This window comes from Diabrotica undecimpunctata, chromosome 2 (genome assembly GCF_040954645.1).
Source record: "Diabrotica undecimpunctata isolate CICGRU chromosome 2, icDiaUnde3, whole genome shotgun sequence".
In the NCBI taxonomy this organism is placed as follows: domain Eukaryota; kingdom Metazoa; phylum Arthropoda; class Insecta; order Coleoptera; family Chrysomelidae; genus Diabrotica; species Diabrotica undecimpunctata.
Window position 1 is genome coordinate 144,903,203 of NC_092804.1, and position 27,618 is coordinate 144,930,820.

General features: G+C 31.4%; 1 protein-coding gene and 1 long non-coding RNA gene across 4 annotated transcripts in view; one reads left to right on the forward strand and one right to left on the reverse strand.

Annotated features, from left to right (window-relative positions):
- The window catches only part of LOC140434997 (uncharacterized), a 244,720-nt gene that overhangs the window by 210,490 nt on the left and 6,612 nt on the right, over positions 1–27,618 (forward strand). The window lies entirely within an intron of this gene.
- Positions 13,817–27,618, reverse strand: part of wdb (serine/threonine-protein phosphatase regulatory subunit widerborst) — a 105,286-nt gene continuing 91,484 nt past the window's right edge. For 2 of the 3 annotated variants that reach the window (XM_072523650.1, XM_072523653.1), the window contains exon 7: positions 13,817–26,822. The gene's annotated coding sequence lies outside the window, so the exon portion shown is untranslated. The remainder of the gene's footprint in view (positions 26,823–27,618) is intronic. The other variant, XM_072523651.1, reaches the window with a different exon arrangement.

A 27,618-nucleotide genomic window follows, 5' to 3' on the forward strand; every position in this document is an offset into this window, starting at 1 on the left:
AGAAAAATATTCCATTTATACCTACCGCTTTAAAACCGGAATTATATGAAACCATTAAATATCATAAACCCCGTCATGTAAAATACAAGTTCGACGAAATTTTACGCGAGCATGGCCATATTCCTTTGCGTTTACATCCGTACCATCCTGACCTAAACCCGATTGAACTTATATTGGCTACAGTCAAAAATAATGTAAGCCAGAAAAACGTCACATTTAAATTAGCTGACGTACAAAAACTGGCTGAGGAAGAGTTCAATAAAATAGGTGCAAATGAGTGGAGAAAACGATGTGACCATGTCATTAAAAAGGAAGATAAATACGTGGACAGCGAGATAGTGGTTGATAACGCCATGGAAATAGCTCCTATTATTATAAATATTAACAGCGAATCTTCCAGTACAGAGTTTTCTTCTGATGATGAAGACGAAGAAAATTATTTTCAGTTACTATTTTTCTACACTTGGTACTCGTTTTAGTGTTATAATAAAACCAAAATATCAAAATTAAATAATTACTGTGTTACATTTATTTATACAATACCCTCCATTTAATATGAAAGACAATATCAACGTAGTTTTATTTGTTAATTAAATTCAGTCATAGTTATTATTGTGTTTGTATGTTAAATTAAAGAGATATTATAAACCAGTGGCTTTCTATTTAAATTGACTAAAAAAATAATAAAAATTTTATCTTTCTAATGATATATTAAAGCTTGCTAAAAAACATTACTACTTTTTTAATTGTGTAATAATTATTTGAACTATACCGCTACGCCACTGAAACTACTTATCAGAAATAGTAAACTAATAGGAGAATCATGGGGCGTAAACATAATCTATTTCTCAGTGACGTTGTGTGTATTTCGTCGTCAAGTTAACTGGCGTTTGCTGTATCTAGTATTTTATTGCCCTTAAATTTTCATTACCTTTTTTTTCATACTGTTAAATTTGTGTGATCGATAATTCTGACAAATGCATAACTAACAAAGTCTCATTCTTTGACAACTTTATATACAAAACAATTTGTTCGTGAACATAATTCAATTAAGTTTCTTAACGATAATCTTAGAGTGAACACCAGTTGAGGATTCTTGATTATAAAAAATTATTCAGTTCATTATCTTCACTATGATACTTACATAATTCATTAATAATTGGTCATTTTTTATTATTTTTTCCAATCATTACTTCCTTAATATTCTTTTTGTGTAGATACACTTATTTGAAACTCAGAAGAGATACTAGAGTATATTTATCCCTGAGGCTAAATATTTAAATTATTGAACTTACTCTATTAATGATTCTAGACACATTTAGCAAATTTCATAGGATTCTTTAAGACTTAAACTATCTCAGAAGTTAAATGCATATTGCGTTTTCATCGAAATTATTTACAAAATAAACGTTTGAAAAAGGGGTATGTTTTTTACTTATAAACAATTGTAATAACTTCTATATTTTTCAAGCTACAGACTTGTACGTAATAAAGCTATACCAGACTACTCATTAGCATATACGGACATACTCAAAAAATATAATCCGATACAAAATTAATCCCATATATGAAGTAGAAAGAAAAATTCTTTTGTATCCTATTACAATTAATAGCCTAGAATATGAAAAATATGAAATTGAATCTAATGAAATGTTTTTAGCAAAATATGGTGGAATATATAGTAATCATACCTATGTATATACAGATGGATCTATCGACCCACAAACAAACCAATCTGGATTTGGAATTTATATACCACAGATTAATTACAAATTTTCATCAAGGCTCCATAATTACACACAAATCTGTACAACTGAAATGATAGCTATATATAAAGCTATCTCTGTGTGCATTGAGAAGGGGATCATGAAAGCAGTTATCTTTGCGGATTCAAAAAGTGCTTTATCCAAAATTTCCAGTCTCAAATGGGATCAAATGGATTACGTAACCATAATGACCAAAAAACTATTGGTAGAAGCTAATAATATGGGATTCTCGATAGGAATAGAATGGGTACCTGGACATCAGGGGATTAAAGGTAATGAGGTAGCTGATAGGCTGGCGAATATTGGGAGAGAATTAAGAGTACCATATAATATAAAAAATGTTAGTACAGATATCTTTTGCGTTACAAAAAAAGACATTTTAACACAGTTCTACAATGAATGGCATTCCCAAATTAAACACAAAGACTATTGCAGATTGCAGTGTGATTTCCCCATAAAACCATGGTATGCCAAATGTGGGTATATGGGCAGAAATACCATAACAAATATTAATCGTTTACGTAGTGGACATTGCAAAACTCCTTGCTATCTCTACAAAATAGGTAAAACGGAAACACCGATATGTGAATGCGGAACCATTGGAACAGTGATCCATATCTTCTTTGAATGTCCCATAAACAAACACAAAAATATGGATCTGTATTTAGAACTAATAAAAGCAGGAATAGAGAGTCCAATATCTTTACATAGTATTCTATATAAACCCTCTGAGAAAGTTATAAAAATAATTATTAAATTCATCAAATTTTTTCAAATCGATCTATAAAAAAAATTTTTTTTTTTTTTTTATACTTGTCAAAATAATAAAATAAATCTAGAAAATACTGGAAATATCCTAACATACAAAAATGTACGTCCTTAAAATCCTTAATCCTAACCGAAGGTAGCATCAAAGAATATAGACGCTTAGAAGAATATAGAAGCGTCTATATTCTTTGGTAGCATTACCCATATACCTAATGTGACAATGTTTGGAAGCTACCCCCAAACGAGAAAAGTCTAATCTAACCTTAAATGAAGAAGATAAACAAATGGAAAAGCTAATCTTTCAGTATCACCCAGTTGTCAATTAGCAGTAAACAGTAACCTTAAATGAAGAAGATAAACAAATAATGGAAAAGCTGATCTTTCAGTATCACCCAGTTGTCAATTAGCAGTAAACAGTAACCTTAAATGAAGAAAATAAATAAATGGAGAAGCTCATCTTTCAGTATCACCCAGTTGTCAATTAGCAGTAAAAAGTAACCTTAAATGAAGAAGATAAACAAATGAAAAAGCTGATCTTTCAGTATCACCCAGTTGTCAATTAGCAGTAAAGTAAACAGAAGTAGAAATTTATCCCTGGTTGTGCATTGCCTAGAGCAAGACGAGCATAACCTTACATGTACTGGGTAAATGATTATATAATCGAAACCCAAAAACAAACGAAGAAGAAGAAGACTTGTACGTACAACCATTGGATAGCTGGTAAAAAAACTCACATTAAAAAAAACCTTCTATGACCAATAGGAACGAAGTTGGGGACTATTTTTAAAAAAATCATATCTCCATTGTTTATAAACATTAAGAATTAAAATTTGCACAAATTTTGAATGAAAATCTAAACTTTATATTGAAACTTATAGCTATAAAATTCATCCAAAGATCGTCATAGGAAAGTGGAGGGGATAACTGTTTCAGCTCCGTTTTTTTTTCGAGATCGGAACTTCAAATTGAAATACATAAGAAAAATTTACATGATCTCGGCTTCCTTTGCTGCTAGAAGCCCCTTTTTTAATCTGGGGTAGCTCGTCAAAATATGAATAGGTAAGTACATAGTTTTCACTGGCCGGGAAATATGGAAAACCTCGGAAAAATTGCAAACTTACTTCGCAACTGACGCAAAGCAGTTCCTGCATCTCTTTCTAATGGGCGGGTTTATCGACCACGTGACCTAAATGGCCAATGGAAAGGTCACATTACAGTCGATAAACCCCACGGTTCGTAGACTTACTACGGTTGCCTCTTCCGCCTAACCAATGAACATTAAGACCGAAACTGTACTCTCGTGACGTAATTCTTCTCCTTCAACCAATCAACACTGTAATCGACCTGCCCTCTACATTCAGTTTAAATCGCGAATAAATGGGTTTTGTATTCTTGTGTACTCTGGTGACGTAACTCAAGCATCCCCACCCCAGTCGGAAGAGGCAACCGTAGTAAGTCTACGAACCGTGGATAAACCCGGACTACTAGAAAGAGATGCAGAGGCTCCTTTGCGTCAATTTTCTCTGTCGCACTGGGGGAACGGGAGTGTATTGCAGCGCTTAGTCTATTTGTATTATATGTCTATGATAAGACCCAACTGTCCACGCAATATTAATATTATAAGTTTATTTTTACATAATAGTTTAATAGTTATATATATATATATATATATATATATATATATATATATATATATATATATATATATATAATAGTTATATATACCTATATATATATATATATATATATATATATATATATATATATATATATATATATATATATATATATATAAACAACAACTTATTGAAAATTAAAAATTCTTGGGTTTTTTACGCAACACAAATCTCCTTTAAACACACTTTATCAAATAATTACCTCCAAATTCGTTAGAAATGCTTTAGTCTTTACTGTTAGATGAAAGTTCTTAAAATTGCGCATTTTTGACCTTAAATTGTTAATAATTTAAAAGTAGTGTGCTGTCGTCAGATTTCTAAATAGATAAGTTTATAGGTTATGAGTAAACTACAAGTTTATAGTAATGAGTTTGACGTTTTGATTGTTTATTTAAAAATACTTCCACTAAAAATTGATGAATCCCTAGGCAAGAGTCTTTTTGTAATATCTCATACTACACATTTCAACTGTCAAACTCGTCTATACAGTTGTGATGAGTAAAAAAACTATTTTTCATAGTATGGCTTCACAGAAACTACGACGCTTATTATACATGTTTCCAAGAAAAATAAGGTTTTGCTTATATCTTCGACAAACAATTCAAATACAAATAAGGTAAAACTACCTATTAAAGGCCTATACAAATTCGTGGTGTAAATCCGGCCTAATAAAAAAATTGAAATTCTTTTTTAAATACGTTTAAGTTGGTTAAACTTAATACTACGCCGCATGTGTATCCTAGCGAGAAATTTATTAGGCCATTTTTTTATGTATAAATGGTGGGGTAACATGTTCTAGCTTTTGTTTTAGTCAGTTCGATTTACCAAACGATGCAATGAGTTCGAAAGCGGTTGTCAATCCTTAATGTTTCAGGTAAGCATTGAAAAATTCATTGGTTACAATATTTGCTTGCAAATTATTACAGAAAATATTTTTTCACCCACATGCAGTAGTTTGTTCATTAGAAATGGTTAATAGTTGTATTTTTTATAAAATACTTTAGTTTTTGAGCCAAAACAAAGTAGAATTTATAAAAATAGATTATTCCGGTAATAGGACACAATTTTAGTGCTAATCTAATTCCGGTCCGCAATGGACCGCAATTACGAATGTTGGTGATTTTTTTTCGATTCAAAAAAAAAAAAATATATTATTTTAAAAAAATATTAACAAAAACGTACTATCAAACTCCGTCACATACTTTTTTTCTATAAAAGCAAAAAAGGAAGTTTACAACTATGAAAGTCAGGTAGTTATTTCTAATGGTAGAAAATTGAAAAAAATCTCGAATTTGTTCCAAAAAAAATATTTTTTTAACTTACTCAAGTTAAAATATATAGTTTGACAATTAATTAATTACAAAAAAACATTAAACTAATTTTATTTTATTCTGAGCGGTATTAGTTTTGATTATATTTCGCGTGTGGTCTAATTTCGGTCTAACCCACATTTAGAGTATCTACAAAAAAGAAGACTCAATTATTCACATTTGATTTTTATGTAGAATCCTGGTCAGAACTAAAAAGCATAAGCCAATGCAAAGAAAAAAATATTCACAAGAGCTACTGGATCGGCCCGTTTTAACTAGTGATGAGAAAAAACTAATCATAAAATAGAAAGTTTTTGGATGCCGCGGGTTTTCCCGTGACACGAGATCTGCAACACCTGTGTGCTCATTAAAAATCTAAATTGAGCCGATCCATTTAAGAATGGAATCTAACTACGTTTTATTATACACAAGATATTTAGTAAAAAATTTCCAATGCAAATGCTGAAGAAAAATTGGCGAAAAGAGGAATATGTTCCACTTATCAATCAAAAATACAAAAAAACTTTGTTTTGTTGTTTGCATTTTTCATTTACCTTATGTTGTTTTGTTTAATACGTTTATATATTTATCATTATTTTATAGGCATTAACTTGCATTTATACATTCTTCTTCAAACATTCACAGCGACTGGACGTAAATTAATAGGTATTTAAATAGCTATTAAGAAAATGTGTTTTTTTTTTGTTATAGACAATAATAATATACTATTTATTTCTGGTATAATTAACAATATAAAAAATTTGTGACGATAAGTGATTATTTTCGGGGTATATGTAGTGTTAGTGGTAAAAATATGAATGAAAACGTACAATTCCCGACAAAGGGAAGATCCAAGGCTCCATGGATACAGAGAAAGATAGTAATAAAACCAATCATCAAGAAAAACTACACCCAATGAAGGTAGGTCATATTTTACATAAAAAATAGCTATTAAAAATATTCTGAATATTAATAAAGTAGGGAAGAAAAGAGTAAGAGTACAAGTAAAAAGTACTACTGATGCAAATAATTTAGTAATGAACGAAAATATAAAAAAAGAGCATATATTCCAAATAATTTACTTTAAAGTAAAGATATAATTAAGGTAGGTACGTTTACATCTGACACTTGATCATCGTTCTGGCGTCATAACCCTGCGTAAGTTCCAGCCTCCTCAAGAATTTTTCTGCAGTCGTCATTATCCATCGCCTTCTTCCGAAAAGCACGTATTCACATATTTCTCATGTCTTCATCGGTGTTATCAAGGAACCTTGTTTCATATCTTCCTCTTCTTCACTGGCTAATGGGGCTATCCAAGAGAATTTTTCTAGCTGGTTCATTTTGTTCCAGACGCATTACATACCCTATTTACCTCAGACGTCCATCTTAATATATTTTACGATATCTAGTTCCTAGTATTGTAACGAAAATATTTGTAAGATTATGTGGTTGAAAATTGGTGACAGAAATTATTGGGGCGGAGATAGGGCAAGCAAAATAATCGATAATTGTGCGAACGGCACTCAGGGTTTGTTTGGAGAGCTGGGGTTGCGGATAAGTAAATGGCAAGGGGTCGGATTAGGGCAACTACAAAAAATGAAACAAAGGGTACTAACGTGAATCTTTTGGGACAAACAAAACAAAAGGAAACACCTCTAGCAATTTAAAAAGGGCGCCGCTTCGAGGTGCCAAATTATAACCATTACAACAGCTGGTTGTAACTATTGAAATAATTATTAAACATAAAAAATATATCTTTTGAAATGAAACTCAAAAAAGGGGTTAGAGAGGGAAATAAACAAAATGGTTAGAATAAAAATTAAACATTTATTGTGTCTCACCACAAACAGTTACAAGAATAAATGGCACAAATTACTATATAGATTAATAATTACAGAGTACAAGAATAACAAAAAAAAACTTACATGTGTCCTAGCCGTTTACAAACTCTAGGAGTTGGAGATACTACAAAAACTTGTTACTGCAATGAAGGTTAACATTTTTTAAAAACAAAACAAATGAATATCAAAAACAATAAAGCTAGCTGTCATATGTTAACATTAAATTTTAAAAACTGAAAACAAATAAATTGACACCTAAAGTCAAACTCAATTACCCACTTACAATTTTTTAATTATTAAAAATTTAAATTGTTATGAAAGCAATTATTGTTATAAAAAAAATATTTACTTTACTTTTAAATTAAACACAAAAAGTTACCTGGATTTTCACTAAAATACGCTGAAAAAGTTCTGGGGTTACCTTCTCTGCCACGCATAAACTGCATCTCCAAACTGTGGAAAAAATATCTCGAAACGGCTGCTTAGGACATGGAGGATTGAAATGGGCGGTTTCTGTTACCACAACGCCCTGGAATTGTTTCTGTTGCCTTATCCGAATCGTGCTGTCTATCTACCGAATATAGACAAATAGAATTTGTTTGAATTCTGCTAAATTTTACTAAATTCTTATAGCAAAATACGCATCTGTGACGATTCTTGGTTTCTACTTCTTCCAAAATATGTTTTTCCCCAGACGAAGATCTTTCCTTTGGTTTATTTGCAGTAAATCTTTTACTATTTCTTCTCTGAACTGAGTTATGCTAATATTACAGCCCGTTACTTTTTTATCTAATATGAATGTTTTAAAACTGCTGATCCAAGAAGAATTTCAATGGCCATTTTCCGATACTACTTTATAGTTCTAAGACAGGAAGCATAAGCCTTTATTTGGTCGCATAAATCTATGAAACTTTTGTTTTTATTGTAGTCAATGATAATTTTTGGCTTTTCTTTCACAGTTCCATTTCTTGATGTTACTGGTAGCATTATTTCTATATGTTTTGTTGACAACATCAGAACCTCGCGTTTATCACACCACTTTATTACTACAATTCCTAAGTCACTTTCTGTGCCAATTACCTGTCCCCGTTTTTTGCTTTTTTTTCAATATTTTTTGAATTTCCCTTTCGATTGTTTCGTAAGGTTCCAACAAGGTGTGTTTGTCTTTCTAATAATTTATGCGCTAGTTTAATACTCGTGTTATAGTTGTCTACAAACAGTACGACCACAGTCAAGAAGCCCGCCACATAGTCCTAAATCAACCGCACTTGGAACACTAAGTACGCTATTAGTTTTCTCGGTCCCACAATAGATTTTAAGGTCATAAGTGATCATCAGGTCATCTATACAAAATTTAAAGAATTTTACGAAAGGGAACTAAAGTTTCGTCTATACAAGTGTTACCAGACGGCGTTATAGTGTTTTGAAATTTTTATCTGAAGTGATCTGTGACCGATTTTATCTTATACAGTCTTGTGGAAATATCTGAATTTCCGTTATCAGTAAAATTCCAATTATTCAGAAGAAGTTCAAATCTGTTTCTTAATATGACTTGTTTTATTTCATTGAAGTATAGCACATTAAAAGACTAATAAGAAGATAGTTTTGGCATTTTTACAAGCCCTGTCCAAATTATTTTTGTTTCATCTATATTCGTATCTTTCTTATTCGAGCTTTAGGTAAAAGTGCTTTCTCAGCTTTTTGAAAAGCATATCTATTATATCAAGTTGAGTTTTTTTCTCGAATTCGCCCATTTTAGATGCACAATTTATTGCACTTATTTGGACAACGACGCGAAATAGACTGAATGCTTGTAAAGGGTGTTTTTTTAGAGGTATAGAATTTTAAAATGGAATAAAACAAAGATGATTTTTATCCATAAACATGAAATTGATTTTATTCGAAAGATAATCTTTTGGCAATATAATTTAAATATGATTTACGGTATATGACCTGATGGCTGGCTCTGACGTAGTCTAATCTGGAGGTACAATTTTCGATCACTTTTTTTTAATATTTGTCGCCGAAGATCGGCAATAACGCGGCGAATGTTGTCCTTCAAGTGGTCAATCGATTCATGATTATCGGCGTAGACTAGCACCTTCACATATCTCCAATAAAATAGTCCAGCAGTGTTAAATCGCACGATCTTGGAGGCCAATTCACGGTCCGAAATGTGAAACTATGCGGTTACCAAACGTTTCCTTCAATAAATCAATTGTGGTACGAGCTGTGTGACATGTTGCGTCATCTTATTGAAACGACAGCTCCTGCACATCATGGTTATTCAATTGGGGAAGGAAAAAGGCAGTTCTCATGGCTCTATAGCGGTCATCACTAGTGTAACGTTCTGGCCAGCATCGTTTTTGAAGAAATATGGTCTAATGATTGCACCAGACCATAAAGCATACCAAACAGCCAGTTTTTCTGAATGTGATGGTTTCTCAACGTACATTTGAGGATTATCTTAACTCCAAATAGGGCAGTTTTGTTTGTTGACGTAGTCATTCAACCAAAAGTGAACTTCATCGCTAAACAAAATTCGCTTATGAAAATAGGAATCAACGGCAATCTCGTTTTGGACCCATCACCGAATCTACGCCTTGTTAGGTGATGATGTACCTTTAATTCTTGCATGAGTTGGATTTTGTAAGCACGCAAAGCAAGATCTTTGCGCAAAATCTTCCATAAAGTCGATGGACATCCAACCGCTGTGCACGATGGCAGATAGACTGATTCGAGTCTTCCTGTATGCTACACTCTACAGCAGCAACAACTTCTGTACGACGCATCTGTGTCGGATGCATATTATCATTTAAAGTAAACGTGGTGCAAAAACGTTCCATGGTTAATCGAATTACTTGCTCTGATGGACTATTATGTTGATCATAAAATGGACGTAGTTCGCGATACGTATTTCGAACAGAACCATAATTTTCAAAATAAATTTGTACAATTTTGGAAGCGTTATTCTGGCGTCAAGTCTATTCATGCTGAAACGACAAACCAAACATAGATCACACAGCTGTCAAAATGGAAAACAGTTAAAAAAGTATTACCAACTTACATTTCTATACCTCTAAAAAAACACCCTTTATTATAAAGCTATGATAATTGACTACGACCGACAAGTTGATTCCTGACGGCGTGAATCACGGGTGGGTTGCGCGGCCTCGAATATGTATTTGGTACTGGGGGCCGCATGGTGCATACTTGTTTTGCGGTTCAAAATACGATTTGGAAAAAAAATATCCATGTGACATGTTTGTGTATGAAATATTTATGACATATAAATATGTTTTGAGTAAAAAAAATCGCCGGCCAAGAAAATCATTAATTTTATATACATTACGGCGTTTAACGTGTTAAGTATATATATGACATAAATACAATAGGTCTGTATGAGTCGTTTCGATGTGGGTTTTTGTTTGGCTTACGTATGGATATTACAATAGCTTTTTTCCATTATTTTACACTTTCGCCATTTATCCATATATTATTTAAAATTTTGATTATTCTTTCTGTTTTTTGTAACATAATTTAATTCTGTTAGACTAATTGGCTCACTGAAAATCTTACGGTTGTTATTATTCTGTATTTGTTTTCAAAAGATGGGTAATGTGTCCTTCATAGCATTAGCTGGTGTAATTTTGTCTAGAAATTCATAATTTTCGGACTTACTTACTTACAAAGTTGCCAATGTAGTTTAGTTTTAAATTTTAAAAACTTTTTTTTTTGAAATTGATATAGTTTTACAATATGCTTTGATTCTTATAGATGTTGATTATTTGTTTCCTTTCTTTATTATAATAGCCTTATTGAAGCTTTGATCCCACCAAGGTGAAAGAAGAGTTCCGCTACTCATATTAAAAGATTTTTATGTGGGAATACAAGTATTGGCTGCTTTGTTAATTACCTGAATTAGTAACTTAAATTAAGTTATGTGTTGCCTCTTATTTCTTTATAGTGTGAAAAATATGTATCTGCAGCTTCTTCATATAAACTCCAATTCGCTTTATTTAAATTCCACCTTTTTTGGGTGAATTATGAGATCTTTACTCTTCAGGCCTTTGTTAATTTCTATTGTAATTGGAACATAATCCGATTCCAGCACATCAGGTAAGGTTGCAATTAATGGCAATATCTGTAGTTGCAAACCTTAAATCTACAGCTGATACAAATGATCCCGGTATTTAAAAGTACTAACTCTGTATTATCTGAAGCGATTACTAGTTGTGTGCCCTTGCTGATATTTTTGTGCAAATCTCATGTTTGGCTATGCGCATTACAACCATTTTTATCTAAAAGTAACAATTATGTTGCGAAAATTACTGGAAAGTTTTTTACGTTTTCCTTTTATCCCTATCGTTTAATACATTTTTGGCTTCAATCCCTTATTGTTCTTCTCATGCATTTTTCTGTTTTAACTGTTTTAATAAAAAACTCATAAATTAACATATTTATTTCTACAGTTGGCAATACAATTAGAAACGAAAATGTAACTGATATAAGACGTTTTATTCAAATTAAAATCTTATTCTTAACAAAAATTAAACATAAAATCACGAGGTACCTACCTTTCTTCTTCTTTCTGTTCTCGAGCCATCACATCTTCCTGCGGTCCTTGATTTTACCTTTCATGATAAGCTGAAATATTCTGTACCGGTCTTCTCGAAGAATATGCCCTGGGTATGAAATATTTCTTATGTTTTAAACAACATACGACGTAGAGCAGCATTTGCCGCTCTATGTCGTATGTTGTGTTTATTACTGGTTTCAGGTTTGTTATCTTCCTAATTAGTGCGTCTTCTTATCTTCTTTGTATGTGTCCGAACCATCTCAGTCTTTGTGGATTAATAAATTTTAGTATGTCTTCTCCTTCGGTTATGTTTTTATTTCTTATTTCATGCTTCATTAGTCTTATACATTCTCCTTGTTCTAGTCTTGGAATGTTGTATGGTCCAGTTGCACTCTTGGTTTTGGCTGATTTTATTACAAGAAAAAATTCAGATTTTATAATTGTCGGTCCTTCTTTACATTGCTCTGTACGTTTGGCCTGTCATCTTGGAACAATTCAGTTATATAATTACTCCATGTTATAAATATTTCTTGTTTATGAATGATAATTTTTCCTGCATGGAGTATTAGTGTTTTTCTTATTATACAGGCCAGAAATTTCACGAACTTTCTTGTGCTGCATATTGAACATGTCATGCTTTTTTTTCTAATTCTTCCATTTCTGAAGATTCTCTAGCCGCTCGTATTTTTTATTTTATTTCTTTGTTTTTCTGTATTCGTCTGTCTTGTCCTGCCTTATTTGTTCAAAAAGGTCTAGTATTTCTTCAGTCATTCATTGACTCTATAGTTACACTATGTTCTCCTATTATATTGGTCATATGTTCATGAAATAATTTCTGTTTTGTCAACATTCTCGGTCGTTCCAATTTCTTTCTTGTAATTGTGTACATCATTTTCTATTTTACTTTTCTTGACATCTAAAGTAGTAAAATTGTTTTGCTGATGTTTTACCTCTATTCGTTTTAGCCTAACTCTTGCATCGGCCACTAAGGGGTTGTGATCAGATCTAATATCTGCTCCAGTGTATGTCGTAACTCTACTGACGGAGTTCTTAAGTCTTTTGTTAATAAGAATGGAAGAAAGAGGTAGGTATTAAAAAAAAACAATTACATTTTAGGAGTATAGGTTTGTCAGCCACTCACATTCTTTCAATACTGGCATTCGAAGAGTAGACAAAGAGGATTCAAGAATTATTAAACCACATGCATCAACTTCGTCTTCGTCGAGTTAATCGACATCCTCAGACGATGTTTTATTATAGTGCACAATGCAGAGAAGCTCATTTGCCCGTTTGGCAGCAAGTCGTCGTGGAATGCACTATTGTATGATGTGAAATAGATCGTACCGATTGCACATATTCTGTTCGTGAGGGCACCTGCTTAAATGCACTCAGTGGAGCAACAGATCAACGGACAACCACAAGAAGTGGTGAAAACTTGGACGATCCTTTATCTAACTGACTAGGCACCACGAGCTTACTTGGAATTTGGACAGATTGACTGCAGGAAATCCAGAACGACAGATTTTAACGCACTCCTCGAGCAGCAACCTCGGCATTTGTCCGCTCATTATTCACTTGCAAGAAATGTTGCGATTTACGGATGTGAGTGCTATACCATGACAGATTGGGCCCTGTTAGATCCTGCAAGCTACCTTCAGGCTTTCTATATTCCGTCGAAACATCGTTTTTATCAATTTTCACGTTTTTTTTTTTCAACTTTTTTTTATCGCTTAACGAAGCATTTTACAAGACCTCCTCATACTTAATTGCGTTACGTAATACTTGACCGACCCCTTGATACTAATAATAGTTTGATTAAATTTAATAATTTTTGGGTTAAAATGATTACAAGGAGTAGGTATGGAAATAAAAAGTATCAAAATGAGAATATTTATTGACGCATCCACATGCGTACACTGACAAACTGCAGAGACTATAATTCTCATAAGTAGGTCTTATTATGAAAGTTAAAAATTTACTGTTTGCTTTACATTCACAATAATCAAAAATTAATCAACAACAAAATAAAAATTAGCTCACAGTTGTATCTTTAGATGCAGAGCATTTTTATGTTTTCTAACACTTAAAAAAAGTATATGGCATGAAAACGTACATAAATAATATCTAAGCTATATTTTATCTCAGACATATATTTCTATCATATAAAACACTCTGCTCTAAATTATCTACATAAAAATAACCCTTTTAAGAAAAAACAATAGAAATTTAACAATATATTTTTCATATATCTACAAGATTCATAGTATTTAGTTATTAAATATATTTTACATACTTTACTCTAATGAGGGTGAGACCAACAGTGGGACTCTTACATTTTAGTTAGTATAGCAAAGGTATATACAGGATTTTCCCATTTTATAAAAGTTTCATTTATCTTTTAAACAATACTAATAAAAATTATGAACGACATCAGCGGATTGTGTACTGTTTTGGATGTTGATAAATAACAAAATTGAAACAACTCAATCCATCAAAAAATTATATAGAGCACAGCTAGTAGTACTAATTGGCCAATAAATCTAAATAAACGATAAAAAATAATAAGAGTATAACTAACAAAATACTGACAGATTAAATTTTCTTTTTTCTTCTAGCTTACCATTGTTTATATATACTGCGAATACCTCTTCTAGAGGCATACACAATATACACTTAATTTTTTTAGATGTTTGTGAAATTATGAAATGTTTGAATCATTGTTTATAAGATATCTGCCTTTTATACATACAGAATATTCTCTCTATTGATATTCACAGAGCTAGTCCTTTCACAAGCCCAAAATGTCATTTTCTTATCACATTCTGTATCACAGCACTGATAAAAGAAATTTTATTAGTACTGACAAAATGTTATCTTTTTATATTTAGTATACAAAAATAAAAAAAATAAGCCTGTATTAAGAACTACAATATTTGATATACAGTGGCCATTGCTGGTAATTGTAATTAAAAAATAATTATATTTTGAATATAAAAAACACTTATAATACTTATGCAGATTTTGTAAGTTAAAACAATTAGCAAGTTATATACAAAGATGGCGTATATAAATGAAGTTATGTAATATCCTTTATATATTTTCAAATATTTTTATTTTTTGGAATTTTTAATATAGCGTATTATACTTATAGTATAAGCGGATTAGTAGTGTTCTCGAGCTACAATATCAACAATGTTAAAACGTTTTTATTCATCAGGTTGATTACAGCTTTTTCATGTATTTTTTTTTTAGTTTCGATCTCATATTTATGGGTGTATTGAAAATGTATTTTGACGTTTTGTATTTTATGGATTATTTAGTATAGTTTGTAGATTTCCTGCATATTAGATTTTATAAAAATCAGAATATTTAAAATGTGTCAGTTCGTACATGTTTTTCGGATAGATATCGGAAAAACATGTCTTTCATGTTGTGCCTTTAAAATCGTAAGTTACATTTTCAATTACAATACTAATTTTAACAATAAAAGTAAATACCATAATAAAAAGTCTTACGTGAGAAACAAATATTTTGGGCATTGTGCTTGCCATAGAATGATTAACTTTCAGAAAGGATATTGGAACTAACGACCGCGTGCAAAGTATTTGCGGATAAAATAAACTTATCGTTTAAGAGTTCGATACACTAGTGTTGAATGTGTATTGGAAAAAATCGGAACAAAATGCATATTGAGCGACTTAATGTAAATACACTTTTTTCAAAATTTAATTTTTTTGACAGTTGACAACACGTTTATGTCAACGTAATGAGTTTCCGACAGCCAGTGAGTAATAGGACTTTTCTTCAAGAAATAGTGTCAGCCATTTTTTTCGAACAGACTTTTTGTAAACAAATATGTTAGGTTAGGTTAATAATATAAATAATATAGATAATTAATATAAAAATGCCAAAGGGAGTCTAATTATTAAAAAAATGTGCCACAATTAATTTTTTTAAACGATTATTATTATGATACCTGTACGAATAGGAACAACGAAGCGGTGTTGTTATGGAAAATATAAGGGCGATACACGCTCTAAACCATTTAAAGACGATACATATATTATTTTATAAATTTTCTAAAACCTTTATTTCTGTATAAACAATGTTATATTTTTATTAAATAAAAATATTTATTAATAAATATTTCTTTATAAAATAAACCAGTACGCATGAGGTATAATATAAATTATATAAATAAAAAACATGGCGACTGATGAAAAGTTCTATGGTACACACGTGGGTACACACCAAGCTACAGAAATTTCAATTACAATGTGTAGAGTAAGTTTACGATCTATAAACAAAAAAGGGGCTTGGAACGATTGCGATGAACAGAACAGAGAAGTGTGGAAGAAGGTGAAAGTCAACAACATAGGATGCCGTTTTTTTAATAAGGGATAGAAGAATCCCTAGATAGATAGAAGTTTAAGAATCCAAGTATTTCAGCAATACTTATTACATGTAAGTAAATGACTTACAGAAGATGGATTAAAAACAGACCATAAAAAACAGTTATTGACCGACGCCATGATGAAGAAACGAAAACGACTGGGCAAAAATATCTCAACTTTTATTTAAGTGCACAAAGGTTTTAATCTTTGTGCACTTGAGTGGCGGACTTAATAGGAATCTTAAATCTTAAAGGTTTCGCCTGCTGTGAGATATATAAAAATCATAGAAGTAAACGATGATTTTTTTGATTTGCTCTCCTTTAATTGCTGTAATAACCTTGAAAATTTTAATGAATAAAAACATATTTAAATTGTATTTTATGTATATATCAGACAATAAACAATAATTTATATATTAACTGATTTCCAATATAATACTATCCATCACAACTATTCTTTTAAATACCGTGTTGTAAAAATGGTTTATCATGAAGTATAAATAGAGGACTAGCTTCTTGAATAATATTAACTCATTGTTGGGAAAATTGAGCTCTCATATTATACCTTAATATATATACCATGACCTTAGTAATCTATTAAACACAATTTTTGCTATATTTCTCTTCTATAAGCTTCTTCTAAGTGAACTTAAGAGTGCTTTTTAAAAGTTGGTAGTGAACTGGCACTATTATATAAAAAAGAGTAGGCACTGATTAAGTGTACATGACTAATAATTTTTATTCAACACTGTAGTCGATATCAATTATTGATTATACAAGAATTTTTATAACTTTCTAGCAGAGAAAAATGTTTGTTGAAGTAAATAATACGATTTTGCCAATTTAACCGAAAATAACATTTGAATAGCAAAAAAGATATTAAGCATTTTTTCATACGATAAAATAGCGGCGCTGATCGTTCAAAAAATATTGTTCTGTGTAAATGAAATTGTTTTACAGTTTATAAAAAAATTCTTTTCCGTTGCTTTCATAGGGAAGAACGATTTTCTATGTTCCGAAATGTATTAAGACGCGTTATGTCGGCAACGCTTTCATTAACTGAACTGTTTCATCTTCTATAATTTTACTTGTAGTTTATAAAACATGATAAATTCAAAAATACAAAAATGTTCAGTGCTAGCCTAGAAGCGGCATTACACGGCACGTGTCGAGACCCGTACGTCTAGTATTGTAGAGGCTAAGCTAGGTTACAATTGTAAAAATATTTTAAAGGCATAAAAAACTAGATATATCTTGACCTACAGTATACAGGGAATTCTATATTATTGGCAAATGTGTTTGCTTTCAGTGCACTTGGTTATGACACCATTGGAGTTATTAATCTTAGTTAAGAACTGCACAGAGTTGCAACCGAAAAGAACTTTTGTTGGTATATTACTTTTGACATTATAGGCAAGTGCAGCAGACAAGGCTCTTGAATGAGAATGCTTTGATGTACGATCTGCAATATACTATACACATACACTCGTTGAATAAAAATTACTTTATTAATAATCTTTTATCTGTGCCTAGTCCTTTATGTAGCTGCATAATTTGAGTTTGTTTATCAGCTTTTTATATCAAGGCAGAATATAAAAAAAAAATCGAAAATTAACTACTTAAAAGTTTACACAAACGAAATATTTTTTGGAATATCCCGTTAAATTTATTAAAATGCTATTTTTTTAAGGAGATAACCATGAATACGTGCTATTTTTAAAGCTATCTGCAGTTTTTGAATGTTTTATTATTTATATTATTACTTGTACATAAAAAATGCACTTGCACATTGAAATGTATTTTAATACCTTTGCAATTTCAATTCCGTTATAATACAAAATCAAACATATTAATAATTATAAGAGAGTACATATAAAAGCAATTTTTTATATTATTAGGTTTTATCTCTCTAAAAGCAACTTACTACAATATCCTTTGAGTCATATCTATACAATTAGACAAATGTTACACATTATTATGGATTTGCTAAAACAGGGCTGAGAAAATTATAGTAGATTATGAAAATGGGTTTTGTTCGGAAAGATAAACTGTATAAACAATGTAAAACAATGGAACAAATCATAGGAAGGACCGGAGACTATAAAAAGAAACTAAATACTTTTTGTTCTGTTCTAGTTAGGGTTTAATAACTACTGGAAACATGTGTTTTGACCTAATCATACAATTACATTTTTCTGTTAAAAAATTCGACGTAAAAAATATGAAATTTAATAGATCTAACAGATTAAAAAAGGCGTAAATTCAGTGTAGCATGTAGTGACAGATTTTTTTTAACCTTCTCTAATAAATTAAAGGTACTGAGTCCGAATATGACACTCTTTTCCGCCAGAATGTTCAGTTTCCGAGATATCGACGATTAAAGTTGAAACATCCATTCGGCCTCATACATTGTTAACCCAGCATGTCTTCGTTATTATGTTCTCTCCCATAGCGGAGATTGTGGAGGCCAGATTACGTTTAAAGCTGTTGTTTGATTGTCCACATATCAATATGTACTTGGAAACCAGATCACAAAAATTTTTCCAGATTCGAAATCACCGCCATAAAATTAAAGAGTTCTCGAACTCAGCATCTTTGAATTTACTTTTGTGAACAGTTTAAAGAAATACTTCAGTACATGCTAAAGAGCATTTGCTCAAATAAATAAATAAATAATACGTGATTGTTATCAGACAAAGTCTACTACAATGCGATAATTTAAAACTTTGCTTAAAGCCCACTATTTTAAACGATGTTTGTAAAAAGATACGAGTACTTTTCTATACTATTCAGATAGTAGTTCCACGTCAAAGGTCGTCTGGATTAAATGAGCCATTATTACATCTATAATTTTCGCTTTGTAGCAAAAACATTTTTGGGATAGTTTGTCCTTATAGCTGGTATTCAAGAGAAACGGTATTTACTACAATGGGATAAATATGTAAACTGTTGGGATATTTAATAATATTATATCTTGAATGTATAAACTAACAATTAATAAAAAGCGGACGCGCAGAAAAATGCGTACATTGATAATAGCCTCTTAAAAAACAAACGATCTAAAGGCATTACACATCGTTAGGCCATATTATTTACTATTATTTACTAAGCCAATTTTAATACGGAAATGAGGGTATAATTTCAAATTATGCAGCTAGTCACATGAAGGTGTCACAATACAATCTTTTAAGACATACGATCATACCGAAACTGTGCTGTAGCACATTTACAAGTTACAGTGGTTAACAATGTGTTTTACAAAGGACTGGAATTATGCATGATACCAATATGTGCACGGGAACACTGTTAAAAATCATGTACATCGATATAAAATCCATTATCTATTTCCTCGAAGTTCATAGTAGTCACAGTACACATTAAAATTAAATAAAATACATAAACAGATTGCCATTCCTGATATTCCTTTTAAGAATGATATAAAAGAAGTCGGAAATAATTCTTAATGAATGATAGTTTGCCAGAGTAAGACACCAGATAACATACAAAAGACTATGTTCTATATTCAGCAGTATATTAGGAACATAAAGTAGACATGGTCTGCCCAATAGTGAATATACGAAATATTTTCAACAAGTAAGTGTATAAGAGCGATAAGCGACTCAAAAATAATAAATTAAAAGTTCATATGCTAACAAGCCGCAGTGGTGGTCAATACCACCACATTCTTGAAAATATTTTGAATTTTCTTACATTGGCTATAAATGTTTGTGGAACCCTTAGCTTACAAAGATAATAACAGTTTAAAAGGTTATTCTGTTTATATACACAAGTAATATTCTTATATTACGAAAAATACAAAGGTACAACGAAAAAGAAAACAAATATTTTCCGACTTCTAATAGTGAGCACTTCATTACACATATTTTCACTATTAGGAAAATAAACACAGTTTATCACATATTAAAAGTTAATGAATTAATGCATTTTCTAAAGTTCAAATAGTTTGGTGCTACTACTATAATTGTGCTAAATTCAATATGTTGTAAAACATAGAAGCTTTAGGCTGAATCTAATTTCAAATATAAATACAGATGACGGACTGCATGTTATTATTGATCACTTACAGTTATTTTTAGTTAAGTTTCTTTTCTAAATATTACACATATACATATAAAACCATTTTCCACAAAGACGTCATATCTACGAGTGTAAACGACACAGGCATGTTTTCAGTACATAGAATGTGTTAATAAACATTTGTTTTTAAGAAATAGCATCGTTTAAATTTTGTCGTCGCATCGTTGTTTTTTTAATGTAAAAATATAGTGCAGCGAAAAGGTTCGAGACCAGCGGTACGACTAAGTTCAGGTGTTATTTGAATTGGCGCTTGATAATACGCTAGATACTAGATAATTATATGAAAATGAAGTTCTCATATAATTAAAAAATCTATCAGGATTCTTTTTAGTTCTCTGAATACATTTTGGTATTTTATTAACTTACTGAACAGCGTCTTCTCTTTATAAATGAACAAAAATTCGCAATGACGCATGAGACAATATTTTTGATAACTGATACAATTAGGTTTTCCTTTTTCACTTAAAAATAGTACAATGAATCGTTTTATATTATATGTTAGCGAGACGTTTTTAGCCACGTCGCTGCACTATATTTTTTCCTAAGAGTATTGGCAACACAACACAAGATTATTTTCAGAAGTTGTAATTCTACGGTGTAACGATGACATCGCCACCTCTTGTCATCGGCTTGTATCTCTCTATACGCACGTACTGTCATCGACACCTACCACTACCATTCAATGCGCGCTGGAGATAGAATATCAGCAAAGATATACAACAGCGTAAAACCATTGGCCTGACTATGTTCAAAGAACTAAGCTACGTTAGGAACTGTAAGAAAGTGCCTTAAGTGTAAACCTTCGCAGATGCAACCATCCACTGTAGAAAAGCCTTGGTAAACTATCTCGAATCATTTGGTGTACCAATGCGAAGATCTACAGAGGAGAACGTCTTTTTGACAGTCATCTAAGACCAGTATACGAAGTGGGCTATTGCACAACCGACAAAAACCACACCACACTTTTTCTCTTTGGAAAAAAAAGTATGCTACATTTTTTTCCAAAGAAAAAGAGGTGTAACGATGGCATCGCCGCCTTGCTATCTCTCTATACGCACGCAATTACACCGACCCATTTGGTGCGCTGGAGATGAAACACCGGCAAAGGTATAAAACAGCGTAGATATTGACGGAGAACTGAGTTCGGACCAGAGCACTGATCTGGTAGGAACTCCAAACTGTCCGTATCGAGTAGTGATCGATTCGGCGACCTCTGGCCCACACTAAGTACTGATTATTTTCCCCGATGTTAGGATACTGACCAATACAGCTTCCTTCTATTTCAACTTTTCTAGCATTACCGATATTTATTTTTCGCAGGAATCAACAGCCAATCGTAGCGTCGTCCATATATTCACTAGGATTGGTATTTTATTTTATTGTACACATTATGTAGTAGTTAATTATATTTTGATATTTATTATGAATATATTTTTAGATTAAAATTGTGTTTTACTGAGTCTGGTGTCTAACAGAGCTACCCGACACTGTGGGAAAGGAAGTGATAGAAAGGGTGGGAAAATATATTTACTCGGATCATCTAATAAATTTGAGCAGAGAAAGAAAATACACGGAAGTAGACCGAAGAATCCGCATGGCATGGGCTGCCATTGGCAAACTTGAAATCGAGGAGGACATGTTGTGGAAATCTAAGTTACATAAGAGTAGTGTGGGTCGACCACCAAAAAGATGACTGGGCGATAGCCGATGTGAAAGAAAATGCGGGAAGACCATGGCACCAGACAGCAAGAGACAAATTAAAATGGAATCGCCCAGAGGAGGCTAACGTCCAGAAGTGGACAGTCAAGTCTGTCAGCTGTTGAAAGGAGAATATATTGTTCGGAAGCTATTTTCTTGTGACATTTTAATATTATTTATGATCTTTAACGGGAATTAAGCAAATTTTCAGTCAAAAATACGTTTATTTTGATGTTTCGAGTTCCACTTCGGAAATCGTAGTTTGTATTTGAGAACGATTTCCGAAGTGGAAATGGAAACATCAAAATAAATTTTTGACTGAAATTTTGCTTAGTTCCCGTTAAAGATCATAAATAATAATAATTGCTAGCGATTCAATAAAGAAGTAAAAAGCCCAAAACCTAAAAATTTTTTGCAGTTGGATGGATCTCAATGAAACTTGTTGCATTCGATTCGTAAGAGCGTTAGGAAATTTTGTGAAATGAAGTGGTGATGTTAAAATAAAAATTGCATTATTGTACAAGGAAAATGCATTTTCCGTGCATTTAAGTGCATTTCGAAGTAATTAAAAATAATAAATTTGTAATTCGGAAATAATTAAAGGAAATAAGTTCAATATTAGTACTCGCCGGTTTTTGGGGTCGCTGAATACGAAGATCATGACGGCAATAGTCTCCGAGGCACCTGGAGCCCAGCATGGGCATCGTCTGGGGTTTTATAAAAGTCGTATAAAATCAGTGCAAACTCGTTACTCGGGAGGTTTTTGGAATTACTAAACACGAACACTATGTCAGCGATGGTGTCCGAGGCACCTGGTGCCAACGACGAGCCTTGTCTCCTGCAGTTTGGTGAAAATTCGATACAAAATCAGTTTTAAGTCGTTACTTATGGATTTTTGGGTCGTTGAATATGAATACCAAGACGGCGATGGTTTCCAAGGCACCCGGTGCTTAGGACGAACTGATTTTTTATTTAATTTCCATCAAACTCCAGACTAGTCCCATCCTGGGCACCAGGTGCCTCGAAGACCATTGCCGACATGACATTTGTGTTCAGCGAACCCCAAAAATCCCCAGTAACAACTTTGCACTGATTTTGTATCGAATTTCCACAAAACTCAAGGAGACGAGGCGCTCCTGGACACCAGGTGCGTGCGTAATATTGAACTCGTTTCCGTCAATTATTTCCGAATTAAAAATTTATTATGCTTCAATGCACTTTGAAAAATGCATTTTCCTTGTTCAATAATGCAATTTCCATTTCGACATCATGACTTTAGTTCACAAAATTTTCTAAAGCTCTTACGAAACTAATGCGACAAGTTTCATTGAGATCCATGCAACTCCAAAAATGCGTAGGTTCATTGCTTCATCTATCAAGTGAATTGAATAATAATAATTCTTGCAATATTATGAGTGTTTCCAAGTAACACTTTTATAACAGTCATTGCTTATCTACAGTCCTCCTCTTTTAATATTATAATCTCTTCAGGATTCTTTTTATTCGTGAATATTTTTCTATATAATATCGATTGTTTATTATAATATACTTATAGTAAAATAAACATAGTCGTCCCTCAAGATCGAGGTATGTTAAATGAGCGTTTCCCGAGATTATCTACATAAAAACATTTAGATTGCCAACTTAAAAAAATAATATAATATGTATACATTTACATTGATTTACTATTTGCTTGCCAATTCCATAATAAGGAAATTAAAAAACAATCTTAGCAGACTTATTATACTTAAATAGAAATAGTTAAAAGATCGCTTTTGGAGTTATCTGCATATTTTCTTTTTGATAGAATACTATTTGAAATAATCACTTCCCGTTTATGTTAATTATTTCGGAAACCTCTCGCTAATAAAATTGAAGGCTTCTCCAAAACTGATCAACTAATTGAGGACTTTCATTTGACATATATTTTGACCTTGAATGGCGATTTTTATTTTACCAAATATTTTGATTCATTCATTGTACCAAAATATTTTGATTCACCAGTGCCTAACACTATTGCATATAATTCAATATAATAGCACACATTTTAAATATTCCTGAGTTCTGAAAATTCATTTAAGTTTAAATCCGACAAGAGGACTGCATTTAATGATAATGCTTTATCGTCCCAAATCACTATCACTGAATTGAACCTTAAGGTCCATGAACACTTTCGATGTTTCGGACGTCATATCACCTCACGCTTCAATTGCAACATACAGGTTAAACATTAAACCGCACCACACAAATACCATATAAGTACCTACCTAAACTGAAGCAAGAAAAGACTAGAGCAGATTGCGAAATGGCATGGCCAATTTAATCATTAAAGCTTAGGTGGTAAGTGGATTCTTCTTTGCCGCGAGAAGATATTTGGGATCAAAAGCTATGGGAGCTCATAATTTGAGAACTAATTTAATTAGTAAGATGCAAACAAAATAATAAGGATTACTTACGTAAATAAAATAAAAAGACATGACGTCATTGCTGGAGAATATTTATAATGTATATTTATTAAATCACTTACATTTAAGTTCCAAAATTAAAAAGTGAAGTCAAGAATATTCAGATTTTAATTACAAAAAAATTAACGGCAATAACATAAATAATGATTTTTCTGTATTAAAAGTGACCCCTTCCGTCATTTTACATTATATTCTTGTGATAGTTTGCACTAAAATAAATTATTTAATTACCCACTTTGACATCCCTATCATTTTGAAACTATTTACATTTTTTTCAGTCTGTAGATTAAACTTAAACTTCCCTTTATACAAAATTTGTCCAATGATTTTAACGAAATGCGTATAGTAATGACACTTGTTTTTCAGTTTTGAAATAAAAAACGTTAGTCAGAAAACTTTTAGTGGTTTTTCTGATAATTTTGATAACAGAAATTGTTTTTATACTATGGACATTAACCCCTCTTAAGCTACATTAAGAATTACTACTAGTCCAACAACTTACAATAAACAAAGATTTAAATATTTATTGAAAAATACTTGGCATATTTAATTTTTTGTTGTTTTAAGGTTCTTTACAATGAAGCATTATAAAATGACTTTGACATTAGTAAATAAACATGGTAATCATGTGACACACTGTGAATTATGCAATCCAATCTACATAATGCAGCTCACCTACCGTGGTATGGCCGATGGGAGAAATTGTATATACGCTAAGCGTTCTTGCTGCATACGCACTACGCACACTTGATCGAGTGCTTATCAGCGGCCATGTTACAATCTGTGAACTATATAAATTTGAATATTTTAAACGAATAATATAATAATATTGTTTGATAAATGATTCTGATATTTATTGAATAGATTTGCTTTTGTTTGAAGGTAAAATTGGAAAAAAAGACGTAAAATTACGTCTTATGAACGCCCTAATAAATTTTTTTTTATCTCAATATGACCCTTACAATTATGAATATACCCAGGTTTTGTATCAAGAGCACCACATGTTATTTTAGTTTAGACAATTATATTTAGTTGTCTAATAAAATAGTATATAGCCAATCTAATAAATGGTGGTCAGATTGATATAACATATAACACTGGTTTAATAATTTTGCATGTGAACATTCATTGTTGAAACTTTCTGTTCGCAAATATTTTACTCATTCTTAAGAATGTCGATAAAATGGATAAACAACCAATCGTATTATTATAGTCATACCTTTCTCTTAATAATAATACTATTAAAAAACAAGAAAAAAAAGTTGCAGTAGAACAGAATAATTGGGAATGATAAAGGTGGGTTTGGTCATTTGCTGAAATTTTATAAAATAAAAAAAAATAACCACGAAATGGTGTATTATTTTCTTGATGTGATGACTACCAACGTTTACCATGTGAGTGAAATCAAGGAAACAAAATAATTTTTATCACTATTAGCCCAGAAAGAGCACGGAAAATATAAATTCTTCATTGTAAAGTTTCATTATAAGTAGTTTATTTTCAACAAAATTATGGAAACTGTATTATTATAAGGCTTTATGTATACATATTTAAAATCTATATTATAATAGTTTAACTGAAAATAAAGTAGATTTAAAGTTGCGATGTGTTTTTACACTATATCAATTTAATAGAATGAAGTAGTTATACTAAAATTTGTAAAAAGAAAGATGCAGTTTACTAACGAATGTCAAAGTCATTTTTAGCTAAGCGAGTGTAGTAGCGTTTGCCTTATTACCGACAATAAAAGTATTTAAAGGAATTTATAGACAAAATAAACTTTTTTTTTGCGATAATAGAAATAAATCTAGAAGCAACCAACCACAATTGTAACACAAGCTGTAACCACGGTATGCTTCATGGCTATTTACAGATTTTTTTAATGTATTATTTTTATAGCGTATTATTAGGATAGTCCGTCTTTTTCAACAACTTCAGAAACATCTTAAAAGTACATTCACGTACTTTCCTTGTAACTACACACATCCAATTGCTCCATATTCTTCTTTCTACTGTTGGACACAATGCACAGAAATATGCCACCACACCAAAATTTCTACTTTAGATCTGTCTATTAGGTTATATGAAATCAATGTCTTTTTCTTTCAATACATGCAAACAGGTTGACAAAAATTTCAGCTGCAACAAATCTCCATTCAATATTTGCCGCTATTTAGTGGGTTCTATGATGATAATTTCAAATGGGACAATGGGACATGATATCTTACCTACAAAATAGACATGGTAACACACACATGAATAAAAAGAAATAGTACAAGATTTTAAATATTATGTTTATATGGGATTAAGCCACAATTGATTGTAATGAAAATTACATTTTTTTTATAACTGTTCATTTGACGTTTCGATTTCTACTACGGAAATTGTTTTAAAACAATATTATTTTAAATAAGTGAACTGTTATTTTAACTAATAGTTGTTTGGCGGTTATGTTTTCCAAATTGACAGGTGGCTTAGTTGGCCTCGATCTTGTAGGCAAATAGTCATACTTTTAGTGGAAAATTCTGAGGGTGGTGTTTGTACCCTCAGGATATCAAATTCTGATTGTTTTGTATTTATATATTATGTGTTTGTGTATTGTATATGTATTACGTATAATTGCAGATGATCTGTTTTTGACTTTCTATTAATCCACTAATGTTGATATATCCTTGTTGCTTACTTCTTATTTTAATATTGGCAACCAGAACCTGCTACATTGTGCTGATACAGAACCTGCTGATTGGGTTTGCTATACATTTTTCTTCAATTAGGAAGATGAGGGCTGCTTCTTTGATTTTTCTCCTTTTCATATGTTTCTTTCGTGAATATTAATGTATCTTTGCATCGTACTCTGTTCAACCAATAATTTAATGTGTAGATAGAAAGATGCATCAATAATCACGAAAGAAATAGACATGAAAGAGAAAAACCAAAAAAGCAGCTCTCATCTTAATAAAGAAAAATGTGTAGTAATGTGTATAGAATGTAGTAGGTTATGGTTGTCAATACCAAAATAAAAAG